We start from the raw sequence: 13,910 nt of genomic DNA on the forward strand, positions 1-13,910 counted from the left end.
AAGCGAGCTCTTTGTTCAGCTTGATTCAAAACATAATGGCAATACTGTCAGGATACGGTACACTTGCCATTCTAATGGTGAACATTACCTCTACTTCTCTTCCTCCTTTATTTTCTCCTTCTCGTTTCAAACAAAATAATTATAGTGTGGCACTAGAGTATAATCATGTAGTGTACTTGTCCATGTATTATAATATAAATGAATAGTTATTAGCATTGTGCCTTAAAAATGAGCATGGTAGCATCTAGAAAGCCCCTTACAATATTCCATTTTAAAAAGGACTTTTATAAAAATTGGTCCTTGAACTTTTTTAAAGTTCTCATTTTAATTAGTTTTCAAACTTTTAAATCAATCAATATAATCCTTCATCTTTTAGTCTAGATATCAATTTTGTCACTAATGTCAGGTTCTGAAAAAACAAAAAAACAAAAACAAACTTTCGTTAAATTTGGTCACATGTCATCGCCATGACCAAATTTAAAGAGATATTATCATATAAATAAAACTCACGTTTTTGCTCAACAATGCCATATCTAATTATGATTTCACACATTTGGGCTCCATCATGGAGAGTAGATACCTTTCTTGAGTAAAATACACAACTTTACTGTGTTTCATGGGTGGATATAGGTTATATTTTACGAACATACCCTTTAATGTTGGTCATGCGACCAATTTTCACAAAATTTTTGACAAAATGTGATGAGAGGGAACAAACTGATGTCTAGATACTGCATTGATTGATTTAAAAGTTTAAGGACTTAAATGAGGACTTTTAAAAATTTCCAGACCAATTGTGATAAAAAAAATTATTAAAAAAAAAAAATCCTTTTACAAATACAAGATAGCCATGTGGCATCGAATGCTGGCTAAGTGCCAATTTTGCTATCTTAAAACCACTGGATAGCTATTTTTGAATGTTAATAGTAATTATTAGCAATTTTTGAATATGTTTATATTAGTGATGAGCAATTTTTGAATGTTTCAAGTCAATTATCAGCAATTTTTCTTTGGTATACTCTTGTATTGTTAATCGTGTTTATGATGTTTTGCACTTGTTCTTTTGAAGAAATGAAGGGCCCAATCCTACCACCCTGTTATATTTGTGCATTAATTTTGGCTGATTAAGTTTGACCTTTTTTGAACTTTTGTACAATAAGGTAATAGAGGATAATGAAACAGGAGGAGGAGATGAAACCTTCTATACAAAAATCTGCTTTTACTTTTCTCAGAATAGCTTTAAGCAATAATAACACTCCTTGACATGATTAAGGACAATTCATGCATTAGGATAAAAGGGTACATGTCCTTAATGATTATAATATCACATCAAAATTTGGGTTTTTCAAAAGGTGCTTTCTCATGCTTTTGCTGTCAGCTGCTTTAATGTGGCTCTAGTTTGTCGTTTTGATTGCTTCTTTCAACCTGTTTGAATGTTTGTTGCAAGAGTTTGTCCCAACTACGGCGCCCACTGAAATCTGGAATTTACGTATGCAATTACACCAACAGTCTAAATGAAGCTTCCACGTTTCTCTTCATCAAACTTTTTTGGCATGGTTTTTGGCTTGTCTCCGTCACTCTACACACCTAAAACTCTTTGAAAGAGATTCTCTATGCATTCACTACCAAAATCATGAAATTTCTAACTCAATTTCTCTTTTGGGATGTCATCTATTCAAGGTCTTTCAACGTTAAGAGAAAATAAATAAATAAATAAGAACCCATTAAATTAAAAGTTAGTGAAAACCGAACTTGGGGAAGTGCCACTTCTCATAACCAAACATGACTCCTAAACATTCACGGCAACTACCCATTTTTATATTATAAATCTCAAACAAATTTTTATTTTTTTCCTTGTAATACAAACCGGAAAAGGAAAATCGAACTTGATCTCGAATACACCGATAAATGCTCTTAATTACTTGAGCTACAAACCCATTGCATAAATCCCAAACAAAATTTGTCTGTCACAAAGATAAGTATTAATTAGAATAGGTCGGTGAGAGACTCATAATTCCAATAGTAAAACCTAAATATTAATTAGTTAACTGTTAGGTAGGTGTGTGTAATTGTGTGTATATCAGGCCCAATAAAGAAGAAGCAGAAGAACAAGTTTAAACTTCTGTTGTGTCATATGGGTCCTTTCAAAGGAGCCTTCGCATTATCTCTGGAACTTACTTATGCATGCACGAAGACTCCACGCGTTTCTTCGAACTTCTATACAGCACTACGTATACGTGTGTGTATCTATATATCTATATGTATAGAGCAACCTCAACCAAATCGAAGCAAACTACCTATCAGCCTATAATCGAAGCAACCTCAACCAAAGACTCAGAGAAAAATGGTTTACTCTCAGCAAAGAAGCATTACTATTCTTATGCTTCCATGGCTAGCTCATGGCCACATATCTCCCTACCTAGAGCTTGCCAAAAAGCTTACCTCTAAGAGAAATTTTCACATCTTTATTTGTTCCACACCTGTAAATCTCACCTCCATCAAGCCAAAACTCTCTCAAAAATACTCTCATTGCATTGAATTTGTGGAACTTCATCTTCCACATGAAGAGTTGCCTGAACTGCCACCTCATTACCACACCACCAATGGCCTCCCTCCCCATCTCATGTCCACTCTCAAAAGGGCCTTCGACATGTCCAGCAATAACTTCTCCACCATCCTCACAACCCTGAAGCCAGATTTGCTCATATATGATTTTCTTCAACCATGGGCACCCTCTCTAGCTTCGTTGCAAAATATTCCATCAGTCGAGTTCATCACCACCAGTGCTGCCTTGACTTCATTTGGTGTTCACCATCTCAAGAACCCTAGTGCCAAGTTTCCTTTTCCTTCAATCTATCTTCGAGATTACGAAGCTCAAAAGTTCAACAATCTGTTAGAATGTTCATCAAATGGCATCAAGGACGGAGACCGCCTACAGAAATGCAGTGATCTATCTTCTGATATCATTTTGGAGAAGACATCTAGAGAGATTGAAGCAAAATATGTTGATTATCTCTCTGGTTTAATGGGGAAGAAGATCGTGCCAGTTGGTCCGCTTGTTCAAGAGCCAATGGATCTAAAAGTCGATGAGGAAACATGGATCATGAAATGGCTGAACAAAAGGGAGAGGGCATCAGTTGTGTATGTTTGCTTTGGCAGTGAGTACTTTCTAACCAAGGAGGAAATCGAAGAGATAGCTCATGGGTTAGAGCTTAGCAAAGTGAGCTTTATTTGGGTTATAAGATTTCCAAAGGAAGAGAAAGGTAGAAGGGTTGAAGAAGTATTACCAGAAGGGTTTTTAAAGAGGGTGGGGGAGAAGGGAATTATAGTGGAGGGTTGGGCTCCACAGGCAAAAATATTGAAGCATTTTAGTGTTGGTGGGTTTGTGAGTCACTGTGGATGGAGCTCAGTGTTGGAGAGCATCAAGTTTGGTGTTCCAATTATAGCCATGCCTATGCATCTTGACCAGCCGATTAACTCTAGATTAGTAGAGGAGGTGGGTGTTGGTGTGGAGGTTAAGAGAACCGCAGAAGGCAGCCTGCAAAGAGAAGAGGTAGCAAAGGTGATCAGAGATGTGGTTGTGGAAAAAATTGGAGAGGGAGTGAGGCAAAAGGCATTGGAAATAAGAGACAGCATGAAAAAGAATGAGGATGCAGAGATTGATGGGGTGGTGGAGGAATTGATGCAACTCTGGACGAAAAGGAAATCGAATGTCAACACTTGAATAATAATCATGTGTAGCATGATTATTGCTCACGTCAGTGTCTAAAAATCTATGTTGGTTTTGACTTCTTTGTAGTTTCAAGTGGTGTTGGTTTTCTTTGTAGTTTGAAAAGAGGTTGACCTGAGTACTCATTTTCTAATGATTTTGAATGCTCACATCAGCTTATGTGTGTATGTTTGAATGCTCACGTCAGCATATGTATGTATATATACATGTATGCATCTGTGAATAAAATTTTTGAATATGAAAATATCTCATAATTATCCTAGAAACTGAGACTCCATCCATTCCCAACTGAGACTTCTATAAGAAATTGTTGTCTGTAGAAAGAGAAACCATATGGACTTCAGATTCTCATCAACTCTTCAAGGGAAGTGATAAAAGGAAGAATAAATAAGGAAGTTAGACACCTATAATTTATGAGGAGGTTTTGCTCCAATGCAGGACAAAGGCCAAGTTCTTTTTTTTTTTTCTTTTTTTTTTTTTCTTTTTTTGGGTCAGAGGCCAAGTTCTTTCTAGAGAGTGAAAGGGGCCGATGTGAGAGTGAGGGTTGGTGGGGTCAGGCATTAATTTATTTTCTGTATTTGAATTGGGGGCAGCATATTTGAGCAGTGTTTAAATATATATTTATTCAGGCCATGGGCAGTGTTTACCGTTAGAGCTCATCTACTGGCAAGTGCCCGGGGACCTTGCTGACCAGGTCAACGGGACTGCAAGGGAAGGGAACATACTTAAATTGTAATAATTTCTTTTTTTTTAAGGTATTTGTTTATGAAACTCTAATATGTAGATAAGAAAAATACTTCAAAGCAAAAGAGGAGAATATAAAATACAAATTTATAAATAAACCCAATCCTAGACATGTATTTATAAAAAAACCCAAGCACTATTTAAACATAGAAACACACCCAAAATCAACCCAAAAGTCAACTTTTTTGGTGTGTTTATAAATGGGTTTTGAGTGTGTGTAATGATGGGTTTTGGGTGTGTTTATATGTTTAAATAGTGCTTGGGTTTTTTTATAATTTCAACCCCCATTTTGGGTGTTTTAGTGAAACTCCCGATATTCATGACATTTTAGACGATGCAACACAAATGACAGAAGTATTTAAAATTTTATAGAAGTATGGATTAAATACACCCCATACGTACAATGCAAGAAACACGTGTACAAACGAGTATTGAATTTCCACATAAATATGAACATTGTGCCACTCAAAATTCTTCTCAATATCGTACGGTTACGAAAATGTCATCAATCATGTCTAAAGGTTTATTTCAACCAAATTATATGTCATGAAGCATGTTGTTGACAGAGGAATAAAAACATAGCATTTGGCTTCATTTCCTTAAATAGGTGAGCTTACTATGAATTGAGAGTCTGGGTGTAACACAAGTTTGTATGCGCATGCAAAAGCGCAAGATATTAGGGAAATGAATAAAATACATGTATATATACTGCCCAAAACATTGCAACCATTAAGCTACTTTATATGATCCAAACCCTAAAAAATTGAGGCAATTAAGGCATTTGGTAGTCTATTCAAATAGGGAATTCAAGAATTTTGATTTTTCTTAAAAACAAGGAGTTCTTAAATTTATTTTTAAGATTCAAAAACTTGTTTGGTATGCAACTTGAAAACTGTTTTCAAATCTTAAAAATTTGAGAACTTGTGGGTTGTTAGAAAAAATAAAAATAAAAAATAGATCTTTTTTGTTTTTAATGATTGGGGTGTTTTTTAGTTGTTCTTGAGTTTGAGTTTTAAAAATAGGGCTACCAAACAGGTTTTCTTTATTTTGGACTCAAATTCCATTTTTGAATTTAAAAAGTTGGATTCAAGTTGAATACCAAACAAACCCTAAGAGAACTCACGCCAAGATACAAAGAGAAAAATGGAATATGGTGTACATGCATAGAGTGGGCAACAATTGGCATTGGTAAGGGGTAGGGGAAGTCTAGAATAATTAGGTTTGGGGTCATTCTCAATATAGGCCTGGGGTATTAATTTCATCAATTTACACCTCAATGTTTTTAAACTTGTCCAATTTTATCCTTCCATCCCGTTTAGTTCATGGGAAAGGAGGTTTGGGAATGAGAATTCAATTGTTTTCTCATGTTTGGTAAGTCCAGGCATGGGAAATGATTACCTGGCACATGAGAAAGTAGGGAGAAAGTGAAGCCCTCCTCTTAACTTGGGTTTTGTTTTCCCTCCTCATACGAAAATTTGGGAAAATGAGCTAACATTCAATGCACAATTTTCATGACTATTTTGTCCCTATGAACAATTTATAATTACAACATATCATTAAATGCATTCTTTTTTTATTTGATTTAATATGGGTATAATTGGAAAATTATATAAACTTTGTTTTCCATTCCTACTTAAAACAAACATGATAAAGGAAACAAAGTAAAATCTCCCAATTACTTTTCCGACATTACCAAAAGTGGGAAAGGAATCTTTCATTCCCATTCCTTGGGAAATGACATGGGAAGTGATTTCCCCTTAAATCCATTCTGTGAACCAAACGAAGCCTAAGTTGATCATGTGGTCAATCGTTAACTGCTATCATGACCACCATAGGACCCAACAACTTAGGTTTTTTTTTTACTTAAAAAATAATTTAAAATTTTAGAAATTAATTATACAACCTAACAAAAAAGATGTAAAATTGAATAAAATAAAATAAAAACAAACCCTACCCTGCTTCCACTTTCCCTAGCCGCACCAACCACTACCGACCTCTATACCCACCGCGACCCATTCCAGCCGTAGCCGCAGCCACAACCGCCCCCAACTCCAACAATAGCCACAATCTTCTCATCAATAGCAACAACGGCATCACCATCCCACCCTCCCTCCCTCCTAACCCAGCTCGTTGCTTCTTTCTCCTATCCCTTTCCCTCTCCCTCGATTGTAACCACATAGCAAGCTCAGCAACGAGAGTTAAAGAAGGAGAAGTCATTCAACAGTAATGATCTTAGGTATCAAAGCTGAAGTGTTTAAGAGTTTGATTGCTGAAGGGATCAAAGTTGAAAAGTTAAAGACTTTTATGAATTGGAGCATTTAAGACGAGAAGCTAAAGGGTTTGGTGATTTCTAGGACACGACTGGCGAGGCTGAAATTGTGGGCGGTTCGAGCCACAACCTTGCTACTAATGTGGGCTATAGCTATGCAGCTAAAGGCATTGGGCAAGACCTTGCTGCCATGGATATCTAAAAGCTCTTTTCCACCTCAAAGTATGGTAGCCCTCTTGTCATACCTAGCCACTCCCACAATTGCCACTTTTCCCTTTCTTTTCTTTCCTTCATGCCTTTGCCAATGTTATGTTGTTATGTTGAATTTTTTATGGCTTTCCTCTTTGCCATTGTTTGCTTAATCAGAAAAGTTGCACTGCTTTCCCTTCTTGGGGATCTCTATTTTTCTTTGAAAATCCTTTTGAAATTTGATTCTATGATTGACTTCATGCAATGACCCTTTCTGGGGTTTCTAAATCAAATAAGTTATGCTTTAAGAATTTTCTCCCTTGAAATTTGTGTGACAGAGAGTGAGAGAGAAACAGAGACAGAGAGAGTCTAGACAGAGACAGAGTGAGCGTATAACTAACTTTAAAAGTTATTATTGTTGCCTTGTGAGCAATATGATTGAAGCTTGATCTATGGATTTTGACGCGAGGTGAGAGCCATTAGGTTAGATCCATGGATATAACGAAATATGAGAAGTTATGAGAAATGGTTATGGGCTTTTGTTTCATTGTGGATTGATTTTATTTTATTATTGTTGGAGAAAATATCTACGCCCTAATAACACATCGATCACAAGACTTTAGGGACCAAATTACTGCTGGCTAGGGGCGGGAGAAAGTAACGCATCTTGTCATGCGTTAATTATGAGCACTAAGCATCATGCTTGTAGCTGGCAGCAATAGCTCCTCTGCGAGGGTACTAAGAAATATTGGCCACACCTAAGTCCACATAACAGAAGAAGGCCAACAAGGCATCTAACCAAAGACTCAGAGGAATCAATCGACAGTGCCTAAGTGCCTTGCAAGCCTTTGGCAACCGTTGAATGGGCGCTCTAAGGGATAAGCCTAGCAATACTCTTCCTTAAGGAGTACGTCTCCGATAAATTAGCCCAAATTCTCGAAATCTCTTTATTTATTACAGGAGCAATAAAAAGGAGATTAAGCTCATCCATTTAGGAGTTAAGGGGTCTTAGTACCCCAATCATCGTTCAACACTTAACTACTCAAGGAGGTAAAACATTCACGACAGAGTTCTATATAAACCAACCTCCAATTCTTGGAGAAGGTAACCGTGGTAGCAAATCTCCTCTTGGGTGAATTAAATGAAGAACTTCACTCAACTTTAATCACTCCTCAAAACATTCAAAATAATTAGGGTTTAAAACTGATATGTTTATTCTTCTCTCAAGGAGGAATATATATACTACATACAGAGTGGTTACAAATAGGAAATATGTACAAAATCTTCTAATTCTACTCAAATTATATAATTACAATAAAACAGAAATTCTATTCCTAATAGGAACGTTGACTCACGCCAACACTCCCCCTCAAGTTAGTGCATAGATATCGGTAATGCCCAACTTGTTAAGTGAATCTTCAAATCGGCACTTTGACACAGCATGGGTCAACATATCTGCAAGCTGCTTTGAAGAAGGCACAAAAGGTATAGAAATTAACTTATGCTTCAACTTCTCCTTAATGAAATGCCGATCAACTTCTACATGCTTAGTTCGATCATGTTGCACTGGATTGTTAGCAATTTCAAATGCAGACTAATTATCACAGTGGAGTTTTGTAGTAGCATTCTATCTAAACCTAATTTCAGCAAGTAACCACCTCAACCACAATATTTTACAAAACCCCTTGGGCAATCCCTCTATACTCAGACTTTGCGGAGGACCGAGACACAACGTTTTGCTTCTTGCTACGCCACGTAACTAAGTTACCACCAACAAAGGTGAAGTAACCTGATGTAGAACATATATCTGTAATATTCCCGACATAATCTACGTCATTGTAACCTTTCAGATCCAAGTGACCATTTTTCTTAAATAATAAACCTCTCCCAGGAGCAGACTTTAAATAACTCAAAATACGCATCACAGCAGCCATATGATCCTCACTAGGTGAATGCATAAATTGGCTAGCAACACTTACAGCATAAGCAATATCAGTGCGTGTCAATGATAAATAAATCAATCTCCCAACTAACCTTTGATATCTTTCTCTGTTAGTTGGGACCTGATCCACATAAACACAAAGTTTATGATTCTCAACAATAAGTGTATCAACTGGTTTACAGTCAAGCATTCCGATATCTGCTAGCGGGTACATGACATACTTCCTTTGTGAAAGAAATAAGCCATGTTTAGATCGAGTGATTTCCACTCCTAGAAAATATTTCAGACTGCCTAAATCTTTCATCTCAAATTCAAATGCTAAACGTTTCTGCAATTCCTCGATTTCTACAGTATCATCACCAATCACAATCATATCATCAACATAAATAATCCACAAAGTCACCTTACCAGCCCCATATTTAATGAATATAGTATGATCAGTATTAGCCTGTTGGTAACCAAACTTCTTCATAGCTGTGGTAAATCTGCCAAACCATCCCCGAGGAGACTGCTTTAACCCGTACAACGCCTTTTTCAATTTGCACACGTTCCCCGTTTCACCGGTAACCCTATACCCTGGTGGAAGACTCATGTACACTTATTCTTCTAGTTCACCATGTAAGAATGCATTTTTTACGTCAAATTGCCTTAGGGTCCAATCCAAGTTTACTGCTAAGGACAACAAAACTCTGACAGTATTCATCTTAGTCACAGGTGCAAAAGTATCATGATAATTAACTCTATATGTCTGAGTGAACCCTTTAGCTACTATTCTTGCCTTGTACCTCTCCACAATACCATCTACATTATATTTAACTGTAAACACTCATCTGCATCCTATAGGCTTAATTCCCTTTGGTAAATCAACAATGTCCCGTGTATTATTTTTTTTGCAATGCCTCCATTTCAATATTTATGGCTTCAGCCCACTTTGGATCATTAAATGCCTCCTCAACACAGGTTGGAATTTTAATATTATCCATTCTGGTCACAAACGCTTTTCACTCAAGAGATAACCTGTGATCAGACACATAATGGGCAATATTATATCTCGCTTTGCCTTTTGGTGAGTAATGATCAGGTGGAATCCCACATGACAGGACCCACCCCGAATTTCCCAGAACTCGAGACGAATCCTGTGGAAACCCAGACATCACTCCGATGTCGGTCCTACTCACTAGACGGTAACCTCCTTCTTCAAAAAGAAGTAGGGGCACGAGACTTTCTGCTGAAATTTCATCAAAGTCTCCCCTGTAAATTAAACATTCCCCAAAATTTCCACCTGCATAAAACACATTTTAATATCCCAACGGGCAGTATGCACAAGATAACAACATGCAATTCATCTAATTGGCTTCCGGCCTTCAAATACTTCCAAACAAACTACCAACACATTCCTTAAGCCAAATAATATAATCATTTACTTTCCCAACCATTTAGCATACGAGGCTCCAACCTCCTAATGCAAACGCATCTCGTTCTCACTCACATAGTAGGACCAACGACGAGGTCGGAATCATACTCAATGCAACCACCTAAGTGGAGTCTAATTCGCGGCTGCACCTAGAAACTTTAGGCTGCCTACGTACTCTTTATGAGGGATCAAGCCACACGTAGTTCTTTTTCTAAAATCCTTTTTCTTTAAGTCACAACTCACCAAAACCTCCCAATACGCTAGAACATCCAAAGTTACGTATGGGGCCTGTCTGCACGCCGGATAAACCTACGATACGTGGGACCTCATTATTATATCACATATCTCCCCTCATACATCGGGGCGCACCCGGCCACGTATGGGGTCTGTCAACACGCCGGCTACTCCTACGACACGTGCGACCTCAACACAATATCAATCTCCCTCATACGTTGGGACGCACCCGGGCACGTATGGGGTCTGTCAACACGCCGGCTACTCCTACGACACGTGTGATCTCATCACAATATCACATATCTCCCCTCATATGTTGGGACGCACTCGGCCACGTATGGGGTATGTCAACACGCTGGCTACTCCTACAACACGTGCGACCTAAACACAATCACATATCACCCCTCATACGTCGGGACTCACCCGGCCACGTATGGGGTCCGCATCAACATGCCGGCTACTCCTACGACACGTGCGACCTCAACACAATCACATATCACCCCTCATATGTCGGGACGCACTCGACCACGTATGGGGTCTGTCAACACGCCGGCTACTCCTAAGACACGTGTAAACTCACACAATCATAGGGCATAGGGTAGTGCATATAGCACTACAAACTGACATTCTATGCTCTTTTTATACCTTTGTATACACACATAATTTTACACATTAATTTCTAATAATATAAACACATTAATAAACAACTAGCATCCAATAATCCCCCATAACCCCCATAACATCAAGACCTGTCACTACGGTCATTTTAATCTTCCTGGGAAGGTAGAACTACCTAGGAAGTCTCACGGTCAACCCAGGGTCAAACTACCCAACCTTGGGCAAACGGGCCAGCCGGGCCCACGGCCTCCAAATTTCGATCTGAAAGTTCCCATAGGTTCTACAGGGTCTAGGACACATGTCCTGCAAGTTTGGTCCAGATTGGACGGTTGGATCGCTCACGATCGCACGATCGGACGGTCACTAAAACCCTAGACCTAGGGTTGGCATTTCCAGAGTATCCGAGACTCCGTTTCTCGATCCGTCGAATCCTACACGATCCTAGGAATACCTAGATCAACATATATTAAATTGGAGTCAATCCAACAGTCCGAACCTATCAAACCCAGATAACCCACAATATGCGTAATCTGCATTCGGGTTCAAACGTCAACCGAATTGGAATCGAAAGAACCCACATGCTTGTGAAAACTAGGAGATCACATCAGAACACAAAGCCCTTTTTCTACAGTGCCCACGCGCTGCCACACTAGCCGATAGTGCGTGGGTGTCCAAAGCGATAACCCATCGCCTGAAAAACCCAAAATCACAGCTCGAGACTGAAACACCCTATTTGGAGTCACTTTTGTTCTTGGACCTACCCCAAAAACTGGCCGGAAGTGGCCGGAATCTCCCCATGAAATTCGGCTGAAATTCAATTCGTAAATTGAGTTGCCTACGCTACAAATTGATCAATTCCTACCCAACAGGCAGCTAGAGCTCGGAAAATAGGTGAGAAACCATACCTTGATCGCAAGATTTGGTAGCCGAATCACCGGAACGAGCTCTGAAAAATCTGGTAAAAGCGGCGTTTTTCGCAATTTCCTGCCATCGTGGTGGCTACCGGCAACGTGATGGCACGGGATGGAAAGAGGAGAAGTCGGTGTCCTTTTGGGACCAGTCCGGCCAATTGGTGGCGGACGTGGCGTGGCAGCGGTGGAACTCACGGTGCTACAATAACCGGGGTTTTGCGAAGAGAGAGATAGAGCGGAGAGAGAGAGAGAGAGAGAGAGAGAAAAAAAAACTGAGGGCATTTTTGACTTTTTATCAAAAATCCCTTTTTTCAAATAATTACGATCGTGCCACTAAGTTTCATTCAATCATAACTCTCTCATTACAACTCCTATTTGAGCCCACTACATGTCTACGGATTCATCTCGTCATGCCCTACGCAAGGTATAGTCGGAATTCCCAAATTCCTTTTGAATAAGAAATAACCAAATTACCCCTATCCCGAGGGTAAATTCGTAATTCCACTCAAATTAATTAAAACATGGGATAAATTTGAAGTCGGAGTGTTACACCACGGTTCCATCTAGGTGGTAAAATATAAGAATTATCAGAAGTATGAGTAGAAGCACTTACCTCAGGAATATCCAGGGGAGCTTGATCGGGTACTATTAGAGAAGCTTCATGGGGGGCAATCGATTGATGTGATAGTGACATCATTTAAAATAATAGGTTCAGCTAGTGTAGCAGGTTCAGCAGGTTCGGTCGGTTCTTCCCTTTGTATCAAACTATCCAATACTACTCCCCCTTGTAAATCTAGCCAGCTATGTCCTTCACTACTAGTCTCCCCCTGAAGGATATGCTCGGGTGTATCAAAGAAGAACATTTCATCCTCAACAAAGGTAACATTCATAAAGGCATATAGATGTTGAGTTGCAGGATGATAGCATGGGTAACCTTTCTGATGAGAAGAGAAACCCAAAAAGACACAATGGAGAGCACATGGGTCCAGCTTACTCTTCTGATTCTGATGGAGGTGAACATAGATGACACAACCAAACATCTTTGGAGACAGAGTCAATATAGAAGAGGCAAAGACATGATGGGTCAGTACCTGCATGGGAGTTTGGAAATCCAAAACTCGTCACGCTAGGCGATTCAATGATAGACTTCATAGGTAACACCATCCATCCAGAACCGCTTTGGGCCAATCGCGCACCAAGCGTGAGCAGAGCAGCGATGAGGATCTGCCTATTTTTACATTCAGCAGCCTCATTATGTTGTGGTGTTTGAGGGCAAATAGTCTCATGGAGTACTCCTTTAGTGTGAAAAAAATGGGATAACGCCGAATTAACAAATTCTCCACCATTATCAGATCGAAAAACCTTGATATGGAGCATAAATTGAGTCTAAATCATCTGATAGAAATGCTAAAAAATTTCGACCACATCACTTTTATTTTTCATCCCATATAACCACATCATACGAGTGCAATCATCCACAAATCACACAAAGCAACCAACTCCCAAGGCTGTAGAAACTGGAGAAGGTCCCCAAACATCAGAATGAACTAAATCAAATGGCATAAGCCGTTTATTACAACTTGGAAGATAGGATACCCGATGGCTCTTAGCTAAAATACAAGTCTGACATTGGAAATCAGACTTGTTGACAGCACTAAATAATGCAGGAAACAAATGCCGTAAATATTCGGTAATGTAGCAACCAAATCCGGCGATGCTGAGAAGTTTCGCCGCTACCAGCATGAAGAACCCGACTAGTTGCCACATCATCCACATAATAAAGCCCCTCCTTTTAGTACCACGACCAAAGATCTCTCGAGTATGGATATCTTGTAGTAAGACAAAAGACGGATACATCA

General features: G+C 39.0%; 1 pseudogene; it reads left to right on the forward strand.

The window, feature by feature from the left end:
• The first annotated feature begins 2,320 nt into the window (after window positions 1-2,320).
• LOC103331167 (UDP-glucosyltransferase 29 pseudogene) lies at window positions 2,321-3,724 on the forward strand (annotated as a pseudogene).
• Window positions 3,725-13,910: the final 10,186 nt, after the last annotated feature.

The sequence above is a fragment of the Prunus mume genome, linkage group LG5 (assembly GCF_029339155.1).
Source record: "Prunus mume cultivar Tortuosa linkage group LG5, ASM2933915v1, whole genome shotgun sequence".
Taxonomy (NCBI): domain Eukaryota; kingdom Viridiplantae; phylum Streptophyta; class Magnoliopsida; order Rosales; family Rosaceae; genus Prunus; species Prunus mume.